Source organism: Ochotona princeps, chromosome 12 (assembly GCF_030435755.1).
Source record: "Ochotona princeps isolate mOchPri1 chromosome 12, mOchPri1.hap1, whole genome shotgun sequence".
Lineage (NCBI taxonomy): Eukaryota > Metazoa > Chordata > Mammalia > Lagomorpha > Ochotonidae > Ochotona > Ochotona princeps.
The window spans coordinates 57566926-57587272 of record NC_080843.1 but is presented as its reverse complement, the minus strand read 5'-3'; the positions used below and the strand labels follow the sequence as shown (position 1 = coordinate 57587272).

Here is a 20347-nt window from a genome sequence, read left to right as displayed (position 1 = left end):
CAGGTCCTAGCTCATGCATTTGTGCATGCGTGCATGCGTGTGCGCACGAACGTTTCATTTCTTTTGAATAAATGCTGAAGACAATTGTTGAATTGTACCAGAATTACAAATGAAAATGTATAAGAAATGGGCAAATAACTTTCCAAAGTGGTTAAACAGTTCTTCGTTCCCACTATCAATGTGTCAATGTCCCAGTGACTTACAACAGCCCCTTGTGTAGTATTGTCATTCTTTTAATTTGTGGATCATGGATCATGGATCTGGACATGGACATCTGAGGAACTTTTTGCAAACTTCCTTGAAGTTAGGTATTATGTTAAAAAAAAAGGAGTGGAGAGATGTGTTACAGATTGTGATACAATAATCATAATGCATTATGACCAGTAAAGTTATTCCTAAAAACTCAAGGGTAGTCTAAATTAAGAATTCAAGTTTTAAGAATCTTAAAACCCAGTTGCTGAAGATAAAAATTAAAGGTATACAATTTAAAAATTAAAGATATTAGATAGTTTGATCAGATTAAGCAGCCATTAAATAAAAGCCATTTAAAAAGGAAGTAATAATTTACTCCATGAAGCATACTACATAAATAATAATATATTCCATGGAGACTCCTTGTGAAAACTTAGAAGGAAATCTGTGCTAAAAACGTTGAAATATTTTAACTATTTCAATGAAATCTGCAAATAGTTACATATTTCAACTACAAGAAAATTTAGTAAAACAGGGAAATTAAGTAATCAGTGTAAATATTTGGGGAAAGTGAAAATGATTTTATCCTCAAAAATTGCAAATATTGTTGGTTTCAATTGCTGATAAAACAGATATTATCACTTCAATAAAGTAGAAGATTACAGAATTAATTAATTATACCAGGTCTGACCCAGGACCAAAATTTAGTGGATAATAAATAATAGAAATTCAGTGAAAATATTTGCAAAGCAGGCATATCAGACTGATGCTGATGGCAATAACAGGACTAGGAGACACATATGTCTATAATGACCCGTGTTCCCCAGGGAAAATAGAACGTAACTCTTAAATATATATGGACACACACACACAAAAACATACACACCAAACCACACACACACACATGCACACACAAACACGCCAAATCACAATATTGATTGCAAAACTAAATACAAACTATACATATTTTAGGAGAAAATATGGGAGTTCATCTGTACAATTTAACAGGATCTGTTAAAAATGATCAACATTTCTGATTTAGTAAAATTAAAATATTCTTATGGTAAAATATGTCATAAGCAAGGTCACCATTAAAAAACACATAATGCAGAGGTAGATGATGGATCTATCGTTTCCAAAAAAGCAGTCCGCAGAAACAGAAGAACAGTAAACTTCCTTCGGGACTAGGGAGGGGAGCTTTCTCTGGTCCTTGCCTGGTTCCAATTTTGGGTCCCCACCCTCTCTCACAATGACCATCAGAATTGCTCCAGAAACCCCTCAAAACAAACAAACAGACAAAACTCTAGAATAGATAGAGAAAAACAAGGAAAGCTTGGAATCAGACAGGAAACAGTCAGTGTGGATACACTTATATCATACTAGGGTATTGAGGATTTCTCTGCACACCCCTCTTAAAACTGTTCTGCACCTCAATTGTTGACATATGTCTTGTTGGAGTTATAAGCCAGTCTAGACTACCCAGAAAAAAAAAAGCCAAGTTCAGCAAATTTATGCTTTAATGCTATATAATGCTAAATACTATAATGAAAATAGACATGAGACAGCTGAATAGTAATCTAAAGCCATTTTAAGGTGTATAGAACCCAGTCGTGTATAAACTAAAATTGAAATGTCGACGAAGGTGTCACAGGATGTGGTAAAGAACTTGCATTTTTTTTTTTTAAGATTTTATTCATTTTTATTACAGCCAGATATACACAGAGGAGGAGAGACAGAGAGGAAGATCTTCCGTCCGATGTTTCACTCCCCAAGTGAGCCGCAACGGGCCGGTGCGCGCCGATCCGAAGCCGGGAACCTGGAACCTCCTCCGGGTCTCCCACGCGGGTGCAGGGTCCCAATGCATTGGGCCGTCCTCAACTGCCCTCCCAGGCCACAAGCAGGGAGCCGGATGGGAAGTGGAGCTGCCGGGATTAGAACCGGCGCCCATATGGGATCCCGGGGCTTTCAAGACGAGGACTTCAGCCGCTAGGCCACGCCGCCGGGCCCAAGAACTTGCATTTTTTTAAAAACATGTTGGTTACTCAATACTATGTCAATTAATTCCATAACATTATAAATTGTTGCTGATGTTAGGTTGGGGGTTTTAATTCATAGGGATGATACTCAGCTAGCTCTATGTTCAGACCAAAGATGGTCTCCCAAACAAGCCGTTGAATTTATCTAGACAATAAGATGCTGGACTTAATGCTTGGTATATGCTTGCAATGAAAGAATCTCAACTGAACTTGAACTGTGGTAATGCAACAAGGTGGAGGAATCCACCATAGGGGGAGGGTTTGGGGAGGGGTGGGGGGAATCCCAGGACCTATGAAACTGTGTCACGTAATGCAATGTAATTAATAATAAAAAAAATCTAGCCAGTTGATGAGAAAAAAGAAAGTAATCCAATGAGATAACAAAATATTGGATATGAGGGGACCAATAACAGAGGACTGATGAGAAATAGTCAACAAATACATGTAAATAAGTGATAAGAAAAGTGTAAGGTAGCACTGAGATGTTATTTTGTGCTATTAGGATGACAGAAATATCATAAGGTTGGTAAGATCTATATCTTTATAAAGATAAGGGAAAATTCTTCAATATGTTGCTGGGGGAAATGTATAGTGATACGGTAATTAGGCAAACACTATTATAATTCAAAACATACATGGCTTTTGATCCTACAGCACTGCTTCTTGGCTACCATCTGTATCTTGGAAATCATGCATTCTTATCTAAGGATATAGACACCTACATAAAAAGGGGTTAGACACACATTCTCCAACTCTTTCTGCTAAGTACAGTGGAAACTTCCACACCTTATACATAAACAAAAATAATACAAAAGCACAGAATTCAGATCAGGTAGGGACTTGAGAGCCTGAAGGTGGTGAGATCCAGATTTTTTGGTGTTTGTTTTTGTTTTTGTCTCATATCCAGATTCCTTGCTGAAGCAACTGCAACCTGTATCCTGGAAACACTAATAGGCACAGATAGATAAAAGCAAGCTGACAACACCTTGCTCATAGCAAAAAAGCACAAAAAGAGCAGCATGTGATGACAGGAAAGTTTTACAAAATAGTCATTTTGTTGCAGACATGGGTAGGTGGGAAACACGTTTGCTTGTGTACCTATCAACAGATGAGTGCAGAGCCTAAACTTCTACATTCACTGCATTCAAGTAAGTCACCCAATGTCCCCCTGATTGGAGCAGTATCAGAGAAGACTGAGAGAGAGGCTGGATTTTCAGCACTATCTCGTAGTAATAAGGCGTTACTTGCCCTTGCCATGAAGTGACAGCAGAAGAAGTATGGAACAGAGTTAGTGATGAGGCAGCTAGTCACTTCAAATAGCATCAAGAGACCATGATGAGCAGTAAAGGGCAATCTTCTTTGACCCAGCTGGGAAGGTCCGAGTAGAAAACTAAAAATGGAGATTTCAGCAGAGAAATAGAAACCCTCTATAGAAAAATATGACAGGTAATGAAAATAAGACACATAATGAAATTCAAGTAGAAACTTAAATTATCAAATCACTGCAAAGGAGATAATTGACTAAAGAAGGAAGCTGGATGAAGAGGAGGATGTGGGAGTAGAGGAAAAGGGGTTGAGGCGGGGGTCACAGGGACCTGAAAGCTATAAAAAAAAAAACCTTTCTTTTGTTTCATCAGAATCCTAGACAGGGAGATGAAAGCAGCAGAGCTGAAAAAAGTCCTCAAAAAAAAAAAAAAAATGCTGCAAATTGCCCAAATTTAGAAAAAACATGAACTGATAGACTCAAGAAGCTTAGCAACCTATAAACACGGAGTCAAAGGAATCCACACCAACATGCATCATAACCAAACTTCTGGAATCTAAACAAACAGACAAATCTGAAAAGCAGTAACAGATAATGGAAATACTCCTTAATCTAAAAGAGGAAAACAGATGGAATGACAGACAACTTCTCGTTAGAAACCACGGAGACTGGAATGTTAAGGGTGCAATGTTTTGAAAATGCTGTATGAAAGGAACTGTTAACCCAGAATCCTACATTCAGCAAAAGTACTTCTCAAAAATGGGAGAAAAATCAACACATCCTCATAGGAAAGAGAAGTACGAGAGTCTGTCACAAGCCAACTTACCCTGAAAGAACAGCTAAGGGATATTGTCTAAACAGAAAGAATACAATGAAGGAATGGAGGAAAGATTATGTTAACTGAATAGAAAGAGTAAATACTTCATTATCTCTTCACTTCTCTAAATGCTTCTCTGAATGGATAAAGTAATGATACTGTTATCTGTAGCAATTCAAACTGAATATTAAGAAAAATCAGATAGCTGTATTATCTAAAGGGGAAAGTAGGGAAAGTAGAAGTATATACAGAGAGGCCACAGTCTTGCTTTCACATCAATAACTACGTGCTATATATACGGAATCTATAGGCTAGAGAAATCTCTCAAGTAGTGACACAAACAGACAAAACCAAAAGTGCTACAGAAAAATCCAAGTGAATTAGAAAATGTCATCAGGTAACACACAGGAGAAACAACATAAGCAGAGAACAAAAAGTAAATTAAATAAAATAAGCCTTAACATATCAACAACTATATTGAATGTAAACAACCATCTAAGCATACCAATTAAAAGACAAGAAAAGAAGGTGACTCTTCTTTTTGTTTATTTTTAAATAGTTGCTTTTTGCTGCATTTAAGGATCTCATTTCAAATATAATAAAAGCACACTGACAGTAAAAGCATAGATCAGATATGCCACGCAGACGTTAATCAACAGGAAAAGAAGTGATTAGACTAACAATTACAGTAAAAATACTGTACAATTAAAATTGCCAGAAACACACAAACACAGTATGTAAAGAGGGCGAATCCAGCAATAGGAAATGTAATCCTACATATGCATACACCAAAAATCAGAGCTTCAACAAAAGTGAAGCAAATACTGATAGAATTGAAACTAGATGGTCCACAGCTACAGCAGGACTTAAACCCCTTCTCAACAACTGTTACATCAGCTGGGCAGAAGATGAGCAACGATATAGAACAACTTACTAAAACCATCAACTAATAGAATACAATTGACATTTATGAATCACTCTGCTCAACAGAGGCAGAATATGGATTCCCGGACCATAAAACAAGCCTTCAAGAAAATAAAAGAATTAAAATAGTATAAAATGTTGTCTCTGATCACCATAGAGCCAAACTACAAATCAACAGCAGAGAGATAACCAAGATGAGACTTCTTTGGGGACAGGCTTAGGCTTTCTCTGATTTGTGCAAAAGGAATATAATGCATAGGAACAAAATTGTCATTCTGAGATTGTTTTTGCTTTTAGTTTGTGTCTGTATTTTTGAAGAACAGTGGGCTTTTTATTGACTCTTTGCTGAATTATTTAGTGCAGGTTTAACCTTGTGACTATAAAGTGGATTCAAAGTATCTAACTGTAGAAGTTAAACGAAAGAAAGGGAAGGACTAGTGGGAGTCAGGGCTGAGAGGAGAGTATAGGATGGAACAGCCTTATGTTCTGAAAAGCTTATATACGAAATACAGGAAAGTTGCTCTCCTTATAAGAATAAAACGTTTAAAAAAGAAGACTTCCAAATAATATGTGGGTCAAACAGGAACTACCAAGGAAAAATGGAAGAAAAGGAGCACACAGAAATGCCATTAGTCATTAAGGAAAAACATATTAAGTGATAATAAAATGTTCAAAGGTATCTATCAACATGGCTAAATTTTTTTTAAAAATAGAAATAAAACTAAAAATTCTGGTTAGAATGTAGAGAAATTCAAGCACTCCTGATTTGTCAGCAGAAACACAAATGGTACAGCAGAAGTACAGTTGACTCTGGGAACCACTTTGGAAGTTCACTTAGAAGCCAAGTTCGTATGACCTAGTAACTGTCCTTCTAGGTATTTACTCCACAGAAAAGAAAACTTGGGTTCCCACAAGAACCTCTACCTGAATACTTACAGCAGCTTTATTCATAATGGTACCACTGGATACAACCTCAGTGAATGGTTGTGCAAACTGGTAAATCCGCATCACGGAAGAGTATTCAATAATCAAGGAAAAAAACTATCCACGCCAACTCCAGAGATTTTTGTTGAATGGAAAGAGTCTGTCTTCGAAGATCACACATACGTTATGGTTCCATTTTTATACCATTCTTGAAAAGACTAGTTGACAAAAAGCTAGGAGTTAATAGCTTCCAGCAGTTGGGGGCAGATGGCGGGAGGGAAGTAGATGCGGTTGCACAAAGGCAAAACTGTCATGGCAAAATTTTCTCTACCTTGACTGTACCAAAGCAGATGCCCTGGTTTTGATATTGTTTCTGTAGTTTGGTGAAATGTTTTCAGTAGAAGAAAATGGATAGATGATACATGGGGTTTCTCTGTATTAGTACTGTGAACAAGAATCATTTTGTAGTAATGTATGTAGGATGTTTCCTTACCATTCAGAACAGAGCAGCCAGTCCCGTGATGTAAATGGTTGCAGTAGATTATTTGTAAAAATGGCTACCAATAATCCCTCCCTTTCCTCTTTCAGGGTAAGTGGTTGCCCCGCAGGAGGTGTCTGAGATACATGCGCATGTACATGAATATTCGTAAGAAAAGAGAACATTGTGCATAAAAGTGAATTCCTTGCAGTGGCAGAAGGAGTAGGTAAAATGACTTCTACTTCCTGCATCTATTATATTTTACATACACAAACATATATTATTCTAAAATTTGTACAATACCAATTAGAGAAAATTTTTACCTCAAAAAGGAAAGCATTCTAGTTGTTCTTTGTTAGAACTGGACTTCAGAAATATATCTTTTCATTTCATTTTTTATTTTCTCTTTTACAACATTCTGCAGACATCAATTTCAGATATGGATATTGTTGGTTTCATAAACACCTTTGTAAATCAACTCTCTTTAAAAATACTGACCAAAAGCATATCCTTTCAAAGTGCTATGAATTGGAAACTAAAACATCCTTAATCTTCTTTATATAAACTATAAAAACTAAGCGAGAAAAGGTCATTAACAAAGTTGATTTAAAAATATTCTTGGTTGTGCTGTCTATAAGATGCATTAGAAAAGTGCATTAGCTCACAAAACATTTTATCAGCCTGTAAAATTTTCACTAGCACTTTCGGTTCTTAATAATTCTATAGCAATGATAAATCCACAGGAAATTTATTGGAAGAATAAAATGATAGTGTTTTTGCTGTGAGTTGCAGTTTTTATTTGTGTGAACTTTATATTTATTGAATGTTTGACTTTTTAAGGTCTTCCTGAGTTTTTTATAGGGTCTAATATTCCTGGCTAAGGCCATTTTCATTAATTCAGTTCTGAAGATTTGTATCCCTAGTATCTAAAGTGTGCTCGACACTGTGCCAGGAACTTGAAAGACAATGGAAGAACAAAAGGAAGAGAAAAAGCCAATGAACTACTAACAATTAGATAATATTTTGGTAATAAAAGTAAAACATCTGAAAAGATTACATGATCCCCTGGAGGTAAAAATCACAAAGACTAAACAAAGTGGAGTTCGTGGGAGCTAATCTTCAGGATCAGCAGTACATTGGTGGGCTGCTGAAACGGAGAACTGTGTAATCATTAGATGGGAAGCCTGCAGGAAACAAGCAAGCGCATAAGAGTATATTTGATGAAGGGAAAAACTTCAGTTTATGAAGATGAAGGTATCTGACCAACAACAGTATCAAGGCTCTTTTAAAAAATTAATAGCTCAGGCTCTTTTTAAACAAGTGTCTCTATTCAATGGGGAAAAAAGAACACTATTTTGCCCAAATAATGCTGTAATGACTGAGTATCCACATGGAAAATAATAGAATCAGACTTCCTTCCTTGACTGTACATAAAAAATAAATTTCAAGTGTATCACAGACATGAGTGAAATCGTGCAAATTACAGTTTGGAATATATGAATGCCACCATCATGGTAACATAGTACGTTAATTCTTCAACCTGTGGCAGTGGTATCCAATACAAGGCCTAGTTCATGTCCCAGCTGCACTTTTTTTTTTCCTTTCTGGCTGCTCCACTTGTGATCCAACTCTCTGCTTATTATCTGGGAAAGCATTAGCGGATGGCCCAAGTCCTTGGGCTCCTGCACCCATGTGGGAGACCTGGAAAAACCTCATGACTCCTGGCTTCAGATCATCTCAGCTCTGCCCATTGAGGCTATTTGGAGAGTGAACCGGCAGATGGAAGCTCTTTCTCTGTCTTTCCTTCTTTCTCTGTAATTCTGACTTTCCAATAAAAATAAAATAATCTTTAAAAAAGTGTTAAAGCAAAAACAGCCTCTGTTATCAGCTTACCTAAGTTGAAATCTGCTATTTCACTTGTGACTTACGAAGCTCTTAGCTACTGAATCTCTCTAGACATCTCATCATCTATAAATGAATGATTAATTTCAGCTGAGGTTTACAAAAATGTAATCTGAGTTGATCTCAAGGACAGTGCATTTTTAGATTGTGGGATGAAATCTTTCAAAGGAAAAACAAAGGGACCAATATTTGCGGAACACCTATTGCATCCATGATCTGGGATAAGCATTTTTTTTTAATTACGTTAAACCAATCAACCTTGTTTGATTTTTATGAGAGTAAAGTAACTTTAAGTGACTGAATATGGTTAAATTTTAGTGTCTTTTATGTCTGGCCTGAATAGCTCGTATGAGAAAGGCAGTACAGGCAGGCAGTAAAGAATGGATGAGGTTCCACTGTTTGTATGGGGCAAAGGGTGGGGTGCTAGGGTGTCTCACAACTGTCAATATCCAAAGTGGAATAATACTGAGCCATAAAAAGAATGAATGGAGACCATTATGCCTAGTGAAATGAGGTACTCCAAAAAAGACAAATATTATGTTTTCCTTCACTGTGGTAATTAATTTGCAATCTAAAAAAAGTAATGAATATAATATGTATAAAAATTGACTTTTTAAAAAGATTTATTTTTATTGCAAACTCATATATACACAGAGAAGAGAAGTAACAAAGAGAAATATCTTCTGTCTGATGATTCACTCCCCAAGTTACCACAACAGCCGGTGCTGTGTCAATCCAAAGCCAGGAGCCCAGATCCTCTTCTGGGTCTCCCATACTGGTGCAGGGCCCCAAGGCTTTGGGCCATCCTCCACTGCTTTCCCAGGCAACAATCATGGAGCTGGATGGGAAGTGGAGCTGCCGGGATTAGATCCGGTGCCCATATGGGATTCCGGGCACGTTCAAGGCAAGGACTTTTACCTGCTAGACCATGGCACTGGGAACAGAAATTGACATTTTGATATTTAATTACTTATAGTTCTTGTCTATAGTCTTGGGGAGCAGACGTTTTTCTGTATAGCAACTGCGAATTTTTTATTTCGTGGAGGGATATGCTTGTGATTATCAAGTAAATTAGAAGTATATAACTGTAAAACTTAAAAGAAAAACAAGAAAGAAAGGAAGAGGAAGGATGAGAACCAGGGAGGATAAAATGGGAAGTATCAAAATGCTCTTAAAATTTTAGATATTTAATTCATGAGAATTTTCCCCTTATGTAAAAATGTTTTAGAAGTTCACATTTATTATGTATCTTACTTGGTGGCTCAATGCTACTTTTCAAAAATCTTGCACAGTTACTCAGAATGAACACAATCTGAAAAGCTTGCCCTTAGATAATTTTCTAGCAGAGAAACTGGTTTGCTCTCACAATAGAAAGATAACTTTAACTTCTTATAGGTATTTGAGAGTTTATGCATTTCAGCTGCTGATCATTATCAAGAGACAGATTGATGTTGATGAAAATTTTAAAGCTAAGAATAGGCACTAGCAGGCTCTACATCTCATTAGAACTCTCAAAAGATGAACAAATTTTGATCTTACTTTATGCAAGAGCTGATTGGAAAAAAAAGCAGTGAAATCTCTTGTTTTTTATGTCTTCCTATTCCACAGTTAATACTCAGTCTGAAACTCGGATTTCTACATTTTTTAGAATGGGTGAACGTGGGAACATTATGAGGGCTCATAATTTTGTTTGCTGCAATGATTATGATCTTTCAATAAAATTTATTGGCCAGTGACTAGAAAACATCCTGATCTGTGAAACTATGGAATAGGGCTGTCCAGTGAAAAATTACTCCATATTCAATAAAATTATTAAATTTCTTGCCTTATAAATTATTATGTGAGCTTCTCTGAGCTTCTCTAATTTCATTTTATGTATAGACATAAAGCAGTTTTCTACAGTTTTAATATATGCTCAGTTTTCCAGTGTGATACCAACATGTACATTTTTCAAAAGCTGTAAAGTTTTTTTTCACAACTTTGTAGTAAAAGAAAATTATGTTCGTAAAGATGTTGTCACTTGTGTGATCTCTGCCAACTTAATACATCAAAACTAATCCGCATTTGTAATCTCTGTGACTGATATTTCTCCCGTATCCAAGTACGTGTAAATATCCTTATGTAGCAGTTATTTTAAAATGGTTGATTGTGACAATCTATGGTTCATAATTTATTTATTTTGTGTTTTCAAAGCTTTTTGATATTGTTTCCGTAGATCAATTATACATTGCTATTGTTTTCTGCAGTAGACTTCAGTTTTGTAATTCATCCTCAATTTTATGCTGTCCATGAGAAGGAAATGAATAGCTTTACATAAAAGGCCCACGGCCTGCATTAACATGGGTAGGATTTCAAGCAACATAATATATTTTTGGTGCTATTTTCTTTCAACTTTATCTCATGTTACATATACTACAGGGAACTAATTATTGTGACACTGCACATAAATAAAACCAGCTCATCTCTAAGAATATCAAACTCATTTACTCTGGATGGCTGACAATTTGTTTTTGCATTTAATCTTTAATTTATGTTATTTTCTTCTGCTTTCTATCACACGCTTAAAAGCTTGTGTATTATTCTTCATCCTAGCTCTGATTTTGTTGTAATTATACCCTTCTCTCCAATCTTTTGTTTATCTACAACTCGTCCACCAAATGGCCTCTCTTAGTTTTAATTCTTTTAATTCAAATTGCTCATTGAGACTACCAGACTATTTGTTGTATCTTCTAAGGTAGACAAGATGAGCATTAATTATTAAAGACATGATAATTTTTAACTACTTTCCTTTTTATTTTACTTATTATCTTCAAGGTATTGTATTGTTTATATATATAATGAATATATATGTATATATTCAGCATTATATATATATATTCAGCATATTGTCTTTAGGAATAGTAAAACAATACACTTACTTATTATATATTTTTAAAGAAATGTTCAAGTAGGAAGAAAAAAATGTTCGAGTAATGTGAACCAATTCTCCCATATTGTAATAATTATTTTTCATGTTTCATATCTGAGGAAACAGAACATGATTTGCTCCTGCTTACTGATGAAGAATCAGCTTCGACACTTTAAATGTCAGAAACTTTTGGCTTCTCCATATGTTCTCAGTTACTGATCAGCAAAGAAAGGTTTAGGTACTCACTATAACCAAAGTTGTGATTGGAGGCGGTTATCAAGACTTTGTATGCAATTAGCTATTAATAGTGCAAGTCACAACTACTTATTGACCATATTCAGGCATTATACTAGAAGTTTCTATTATCTCATAAGACATTCATAATAATCACGCTGAACAGTATGTGATTATCCACATTCACCTTCGGGGAAGGAGGCGTGAACAGGTAAGTGACGTGCCCTGGAAGGCCAGGTGATAAGCACCAGGAGCCTAAACTTTCAGTCTTCTCTGACTCCAGTGACTGTGCGTTCCAACTCCAAAAATATTACTATTTTTCAGTCTTATATTAACAAATGAACAATACAAAAAAATGATATTTTGGTATGCAGAGAAAAGCAGGAGGGCTTTCACCAAGCCCATTAAGAAATCAATATTCCCTACAAGCATTTTAAATCAAGAGTATGGAGGGAAAGACTGTGACTCACATGAGAGCTCTGCTGACTTTTACCAGGGAAGTTGTGATGATGGACTTTACTGGGAGTTGATTCACCCCAAGCTGTTCTCTGCCGGGATCAAATCATTTACCCACACTATCCAAGATGGTAGCCACCAGCCAAAATGTGACTTTTCAGAATATCTCAGTGTTTTGCTGGATTTTGAATCTTCAGCAGAAATGTGGATATATTTAAAGAAAGATTAACCTTTAGAAATAAATAACTTAATAAAATGTTATTAATCTCCTTGGGGCTAGTGCCAAGGCTTAACAGGCTAATCCTTTACCTGCAGGCACCGGCATCCCATGTATGTGCCAGTTTGTGTCCTGGTAGCTCCGCTTTCTAACCAGCTCCCTGCATGTGGCCTGGAAAAGCAGTGGAGGATGGTCCAGCTCCTTGGGCCTCAGCATACACATGGGAGACCCTGATAAAGATTCTGTCTCATGGCTCTAGATTGGCTCAGCTCCAGCCATTGTGACAACTGGGAAGTGAACCAGTAGTTGGAAGATTTCTCTTTCTCCTTCTATCTTAAATCTGTTTTTTGAATAAAAACAAATAAATCTTTTTTTTAAAATCTCCAGTTCCATCCATCCATTATTCTAAATGAAATAATCCAGACCCAGAAAGACAAACATCATATTTTTTTTCTAATTTTGGAATATGTCAACATGACACATATATACATATTTTATAGGGAGAGATACAGATAGAGTGAAATGAGGTGGATGATTTTTCACTGAATCCTATCATATAAAAGCCATTATACTTTTTTCTCTATGTTATAATCATTGTCTTGAATCCCTGACTTTGTGATATTAATATCTTGTGAAAACACACACACACATATATATGAAGACATTATAATGTCTTCATTTGAAATGAATGAGGCAAAAATCTTAAAAATATGTTAAATATTAAAACTAAATAAATATAACAAAAGATTAATCTGTTTTTGATAAGGGAAAGAGGAAATTCTAAATTATATTGTTTGCTTTCATTTGTGGATTGCATTATATTCCTATTTGCACTGTTGTGGAATATGCAGCTTTTCAAAAGGTCAGCCTTACAATCAAACCACAGAAAGATGTTTTGAATCACAGAAGCAAAACTTATATTATACTCATTTTTATCATGCTAGAAAAAATAGCTAATATTTTAGTGTCAGTTCTTATTTACCAGTGAAAAGATGTGCAACATTTGGCAAATGATTTAGACTATTAACCTTAGTTTTTGTAAAATCAAGATAACAGTTACATTATTTACCTCGCAGAGTTGTTACAGAAATAAAATGCGCAAATATTTTATTCATTCAAAAAATACATAAGGTTCTGATATGTGTAAGATACCAGGGATATGGAGAAGTTCCACAAAGCAACTGAATCCTACAAGAAATGAATCATTGGTATGTACCAGTACTTCCAAAGACAGAGTTCATTTCTGGAGGTAAACCTGTACCAGAGAAGTAGTAGTAATAACATTACATGCCAGTGTGATGGTCGAGTTAAAATTTTCAATAGGGCTATTTTTTTTTCCCCATTAAAATCACAATGTAAATAATGGTGTATGAATGGTACTTTCAAAATTATGTTTGACTACAACGTATTGATAAAAGGTAATTTTTAAAATCATTTTGTTGTTGTTGTTGGAAAGGCAGATTAACAGAGACAATGAGAGAAAGAGAAAGATCTTTCATCTACTGGTTCGCTTCCTGAATGGACACAAACGTCCGGAGCTAAGCCAATCCGAAGCCACGAGTCAGGATCCAGGAGCTTCTTCTGAGTCTCCCATGCAGATGCAAGGTCCCAAGCCTATAAGCCCTTCTCTACTGCTTTCCTAAGGTGACCTAGAAGCTGGGTGGTAAGCGGAGCAGCCGGACACAAACTGGCACCCACATGGAGTCATTATGGGGGGGTGGGATCAGCCAATTGAGCCATTGCACCAGCCTAATAAAAGGAAACCTTGAAAGCAGAATTATAGCTGCCTTTTTGCTGTTCTATTTGCTTTAATGTACTTTTTATATAGACTGATGTTTCAAGAAAAATAAAAATAAAACTGACTAATCTCAAATTATCTATAAACCCTAAGTATATTGCAGAATGTAAAAATCAAATAATGCTTTGTTCCCAGTATAAATGTACAAACAAAAGACATTAGAAAGACTAATGTTTTAGACATCATACCACAAGATAAAATCTTATTGTCAAAGAGAAAATATTTTATTTTTCTCTCAAATCATGAAATAAAAAAGTAAGACTAAAGGGATTTTTTTTTTCAACAGACATCTACTATGGGTTAAAAAAATGGCTTTGAACAAAACAACAAATTGATTCTCTAGTGTCTTTTGTGAAGAAATTATTGATTATAAAAAGAAGGAATTCTTTCCACAAGATAACATTCTTTGCCTATTGCCAAATAATTACCAAGTATCAGCCCTGGCGCAGTAGCCTAGTGGTTAAAGTCCTCACCTTGCATGCACTAGGATCCCAAAATGGGTGCTGGTTCATATTCAGGCGGCCCCACTTTCCATCCAGCTCTCTGCTTATGGCCTGGGAAAGCAGTCGAAGATGATCCAAAGCCTTGGGACCCTGCACCCAAGAGACCCAGAGAAGGCTCCGGGCTCCAAGCTCCGGGCTCCAGGCTCCAGGCTCCAGGCTCCAGGCTCCTGGCTTTGGATCAGCGTAACTGCAGTCATTGAGGCCACTAGGCAAGTGAATCAATGGATGGAAGATCTTCTCTGTCTCTCCTCCTGTCTTTATATCTGACTTTCTAATAAAAATTTTTAAAAAATAATTCTTTGAAAAAATTACCAAGTATTGCAATTGCTTTCTGCTCTTCTGATTTCTGGTCTGGAGCTCATCCCCTACTTTATAGAAGAACCATCCCCTTTCCCCAGAAGCCCTCAGGAGCGAGGCACCAGCTCCCAGTGTGCCCTTACTTAAGGTTTGCTCAGGTCCAGCTTCCTATGACGACACTAGTGAAGCGACAGCCACCACGGGATCAAAGCATTTCCTTAGTTTTTGCTTCAAACTCGTTATTTTTGAATGATCCATTTTTTACAAGGGCCATTTAAATAAGAGTAGTAAGGGTTCATCAATCATCATTAATAATAAGTCCTTAACTTTAACAATTTTTAAAATACATTTTTTAAATTTCTGTAAGGTGAGCAAATTCCATGTATTTCATTTACACAGATTTAAAAGCATAATGATTCTCCTCACCCTAGTCTCCCTCCTGCCCACACTTCGACCTTCCCTTCTCCTTCTTTCTTATTTTTCCTTTTGATTTTTACAATGACATAATTTCAATACATTTTATAAAGATAACTGTAAACTTTCACCAAAAAAAGGAATTCAACAAATAATAAGCAGAAAGAAGCCATTGTTCTTCAAGAATATACACAATAGTTGAAAACAATCAAATCTCAAAATCAATTTGTCCCATATTTACTGTATTTTTGTGCTTGGGTTATTTAACAATCTTCCTGCCATGTTCATGCACTAAATAGCAGCAGCAATATAATATCTGTATGTGTATAATACATCTATATTGAAGACAGTTTCATTAGGTTTGTTTATTCTCATTCTTTTTCCTCTTTGCCTTCCTCATCAGGAATCTAAGGGCCTGCTAAGAAGATTTGTGAATACATAAAACCCTACAGAGGAAGCCTGTGGATGCTAGAAACTCATACCCCACCTCCCATATTTCTTGGGGAGTATTTGCTTAGTAAAAAGTACATAGTCTGAGAAATAAACAGTAGCTCTTATTTCCAATACTGATACTCACTGAACCATTTAGCCCCCTTGTCTTACAGGTGAGGGTACTACTACCTCCATTGCAGAGTTGTTCTGAGGATTTAAAGAATGGACACACAGGAGGAATGTATCAAGTTTCTCCTATACGTACCACATACTCAATAAAACTGACCTTTCTGTATCATCTCAGGCTTATTCTCTTAAAATTGGGGCACTCAGTATGATAGAGAGAATGGCAAGGCAAAGTCATCAAAATCTTAAGAATCAGCACAAATTGCAAGGTCAGCATTGCAGCACAGTGGATGAAGCTGCTGATTTTAATGCCAACATCTCACACTGGAGTGTTGATTCCGGTCCTGCCTGCATCACTTCCAACACAGCTTCCTGTCCAGGAAATCAGTGGAAGAATGCTAAATTACTTGAGCCCCTGTCATGTATGTGTGAGAACTGTATGGAGTTCTAGGCTTCTGGCTTCCACCTGACACAGAACTGGCTACTAAGATCATTTGGGGAGTGAATCAGCAGATGAAACCTTTCCATTCTCTCTCTCTCTCTCTCTCTCTCTCTCTCTCTCTCTCTCTCTCTCTCTCTCTCTCTGTGCATATTTGTGGATTTCAAATACATACATAGATATTTTTAAACAAAACATTAACAAAATATTTCCTGTCTGGGAAATTTCTTTGACTACCCTGTTACTCAGGGCTCTTTTGTAAATGTTTGGAAAACTAGGAGAAGACCAAGAAATCCAGCTGCTAGAGACAGGAGTGGGGAATAAAAAACATTCTCCTTTCCCCAGTTGTATTTAAGTCTGGCAGCTTGTATTAACCAAAGCTAAATACCTAAGAATATCTTTCAAGGAAATAAACTGATACAACTCAAACACGAAAAGAAAAATTGAATTTTAACTAGATCTTTAAGCTCTTAAGCTTTCTGTGGCTCTTGCTTCCAAAATACAGATTCCGACTAATTACAATCAAGTAAGAGCAAGGTCCTTCTTGGCACAATTCAATGCTTTCCCTTCGCCACATAGCACATTGCCATCTCCTTCTATAGCTATAGGAAACCACCACTTAAAAAGTGTACTAAACTGTAAATTTGGCTAAATAGTTACACATTTACTGAAAACTATAGTTTCACTGAAGAAATTCTGGGAGCATTTAAATCAGGGAGGTTTTTTTTTTTCATATGGGCAATCATTTTATCTTACTTATGCTGGCATTTTTCATGCCTGGCACAGTGCCTGGAACACAGCAGAAATTCAGTAAACACTCCATGTAATATTGAAATTATAATTTCAATGTGGTTTTGTTAAAGAGTACCAGAACATGCTGGAATCAGACATTTGTCTATACATAGTGAAACAGAACAGGTGCATTCCATTGTACATGTTTTTGTTCATGAGAAATGGAACTGGTTAGTCTTTTGACTGGTTGCAACATCTATAATTCTTGTAAGGTTGCTTCATTGTCAGTTTCTTCATGTTTTTGATCATGGGCTGAACAAGGATAATTAAAACACAAAACCTAGAAGACGGAAAGTAACTGCAGTGCAGGCAGGAAGGATGAAGAACCATGGTCATGGAGCCCCACTGGCCCCATTGGACACTGTTCTGACAGAAGCGGCCCCTGCTGCTTTTTGTGAAATTTCTCAGAAACCAAAACAAGCAGGTGAACTTTTCCAGATGTCATTTCATCTTCATTACATTTAAAAACTTTATATAAGAGAGAGAAATGTATTACAGTCTTCAAATGAACAGTATGTTGTATGCCAAGAATGCCATGTAAGACCTAAATATTCCTCACATTGGGCAACACTTAAGTAGGCTGTAGTCTTCTAAGCACAATATTGAAGAAATGAAAACACATACAATGAGAAACTCAAAGACTAAATCAACCGTGATTACTTGCTTAAATTCTGAAAGTATGTACATATATATGAACATATATCTCACTGTTCAAAACCAGGTCATCTTTTCATTCCCTGAGGGAAATCACATCACAGTGCCTTGTTTCTAATGGAAGCATGGAGTGGTAGACACAAACTCCAGGAATTTATCACTCCATTGCCATAGTAGATGCGTTCTTCATCACTAGCCTAAGATCATTTGGTCCTAATGGACAGTGTAGCCATTAAAAAAAAGCGAAAAAAGTATGGTTAATTATTGGTGACTGTCTTCACCTGTTAGGAAAGTAGTGACAGTGACTGGCCTTTGATTGTTCATGCTCTCTGCTTGACACTGCTGTTATATGGGAACCCACACTCATTCAAACCGGTAACTACAGTCAGAGGAGAATGTAGATTGGAAACGTTTTAAATGAAAAGGGTGGTCCACTTCTAATGCTACACAGTGTGCTTGGGTCTTCATCACATCCTTCTTCTATGTTATACTAGGCCCCTCAACTGTATATACGTAGTGGCCTCTTCAGTCTGACTGCCATATTACACTTCTGAGAAAACATGCAGAAGGAAAATTCTTAAGATACGTCAGTCAAGAATCCGTGACAGGGAGACAAGTAAGAAATGTGGATATCTCCACCAAAAGACTGAGAAAACTATTGCCGATTTAATCTGCAAATGCGTGGGAGCCGGGGACTCAATCCAGATCTCCCAAAGGGGAGACAGGGACTCAAGCATTTGACTGATCATCTGCTGCCTCCCAGGGTTTTATTAGCAGGAAACTGGAAACGTGAACGCAGTCAGGAAATCAGCTCAAGCACTCTGGGGTTTCAGTGTCTCAAGTGGTGCCTTGCCCAATGCTCGCTCTGCATCTTATTTAAGTTAAAAATAGAGAGAAATGAGAGAAGCAATTTTGTATTTTACCAATAGCAAAATGGAATGACCATCAATCATTGAAATTAGTTAATTTAATTTGAAAGATTGGATTTTTAAAAAAGCAAAAGAGGCTAAGAGTAATTGAAAAATTCTAAATTTGGTATTGTATCTTTGCATGGAAACTTGAATTAGGATTTAAAAACTCTGCTGTGATTTGCAAATGCAGAAATACTCTTTCCCAGAGAGCCTTCACCATTATTCCCTACTCCCTGAGGGCTTTTCACAAATATTTATGTAAAAATTGCTTTAACCCTTTCCTGGTTTTGCAGGTCTGCTTACCTGTTTACTTACTTATTTTTACCAAAACAAAATCCTAAGTAGCGAAGTAGTTAAGCAGCTAACAACTCAATTGCTGGTGAACCAAGGGATGCTTGAACACTTGCAAGCAAGCCCTGCATCCAGACTAGGGCTCTTATACTCCAACACAGCCTCCATGACTGAACTTGCTCAGGGAGATTTAATTTACTGGACAAATCCTGATCAGTTTTGGCCAGAAGTGAATTTCAAATGCTTCTTACTTTCTTGACCAGCATTTATAGGATGAAAAAATATTCTTTACCTATAACAATTTGGGTATGTAGGTAGCATGAAAAAAGAATAGCTCTGCCACCTTCTAGCTAGCAAATCTCCAGGAAAACACTTTGTCTTAAATCCTCACAGTTTTCCTGTAAATTCCACAGTTGGACGTTTCTGGAATGAATCACATTCTTTGCTGACATAAATGCACGATTCGTTCCTTGAATTCAGGTTGGAATTTCAACAAGCAAGATGAAGAACAGGAGATTCTTCTTCTTTTGGCCTAATTTACTATCTGGACACATGCATGTGATTTCGAAAGAGAGCTTTGTGTCCCATTTGGCTGTCAAGTGGTTGTGGATTATATATAGCTATAGTCCTAAATAAAACAGAAAGTGGACACAGGCAAAAATCACACACAGGGATGCCGTACAGATTTCATAGAAAGGCAGGGACAAGTTTTATTTGGTGATGGTAGCAGAATAGCTGTTGAGCTCAGCAGACTCACAGAAGACCCTTCCATGGGATCAAGTCACTGTGACCCATGGTTGAATGTAAAGAGCCCTTTGCCAGTATTCCCCAGGGCCAGATGATAACCCATGACTCACTCCCCAAAATCCAGTGCTGATACTCACTGGAACTGAAGCTGAGAGCTTGAATTTCTGCATAATTAGTTAAAACTGACATCAACAGATTATAGGAAAATGAGTATAAAAAGATGGAAAAGGTGAAAGTTACCAATCCAGATAAGGGTAGCATCATGTTCTCACTTTTAGAGTCATTCCTTGACAAGATAATTTAAAAACCAGGAAAACCAGGTGGCAAGGTACAAACACAGAGGTTTTAGCTTGTACATGAACTAGTCCAGAAGCACATAATCTTCAAGATATGAAACACAAAGTGACATCACACAAGACATTCGGAAAGGATTCCTTTGTGTATGGATTGTGTATGAGTTGTGTGTGCAACAAGCACTGAAAGCAGATTTCACAAGATTTTATCCACAATGGCGGGGCAAATCAAGAGATAAACAAGAGCTATCAAAGTGTTGGTGAGAAAGAGTGACTCAGGGAACCATTAGCCGCTTGG

At 36.7% G+C, this 20347-nt stretch overlaps 1 protein-coding gene across 1 annotated transcript in view; it reads right to left on the bottom strand.

Annotated features, from left to right (window-relative positions):
- Positions 1–20347, bottom strand: part of STARD13 (StAR related lipid transfer domain containing 13) — a 494525-nt gene that overhangs the window by 286564 nt on the left and 187614 nt on the right. The window lies entirely within an intron of this gene.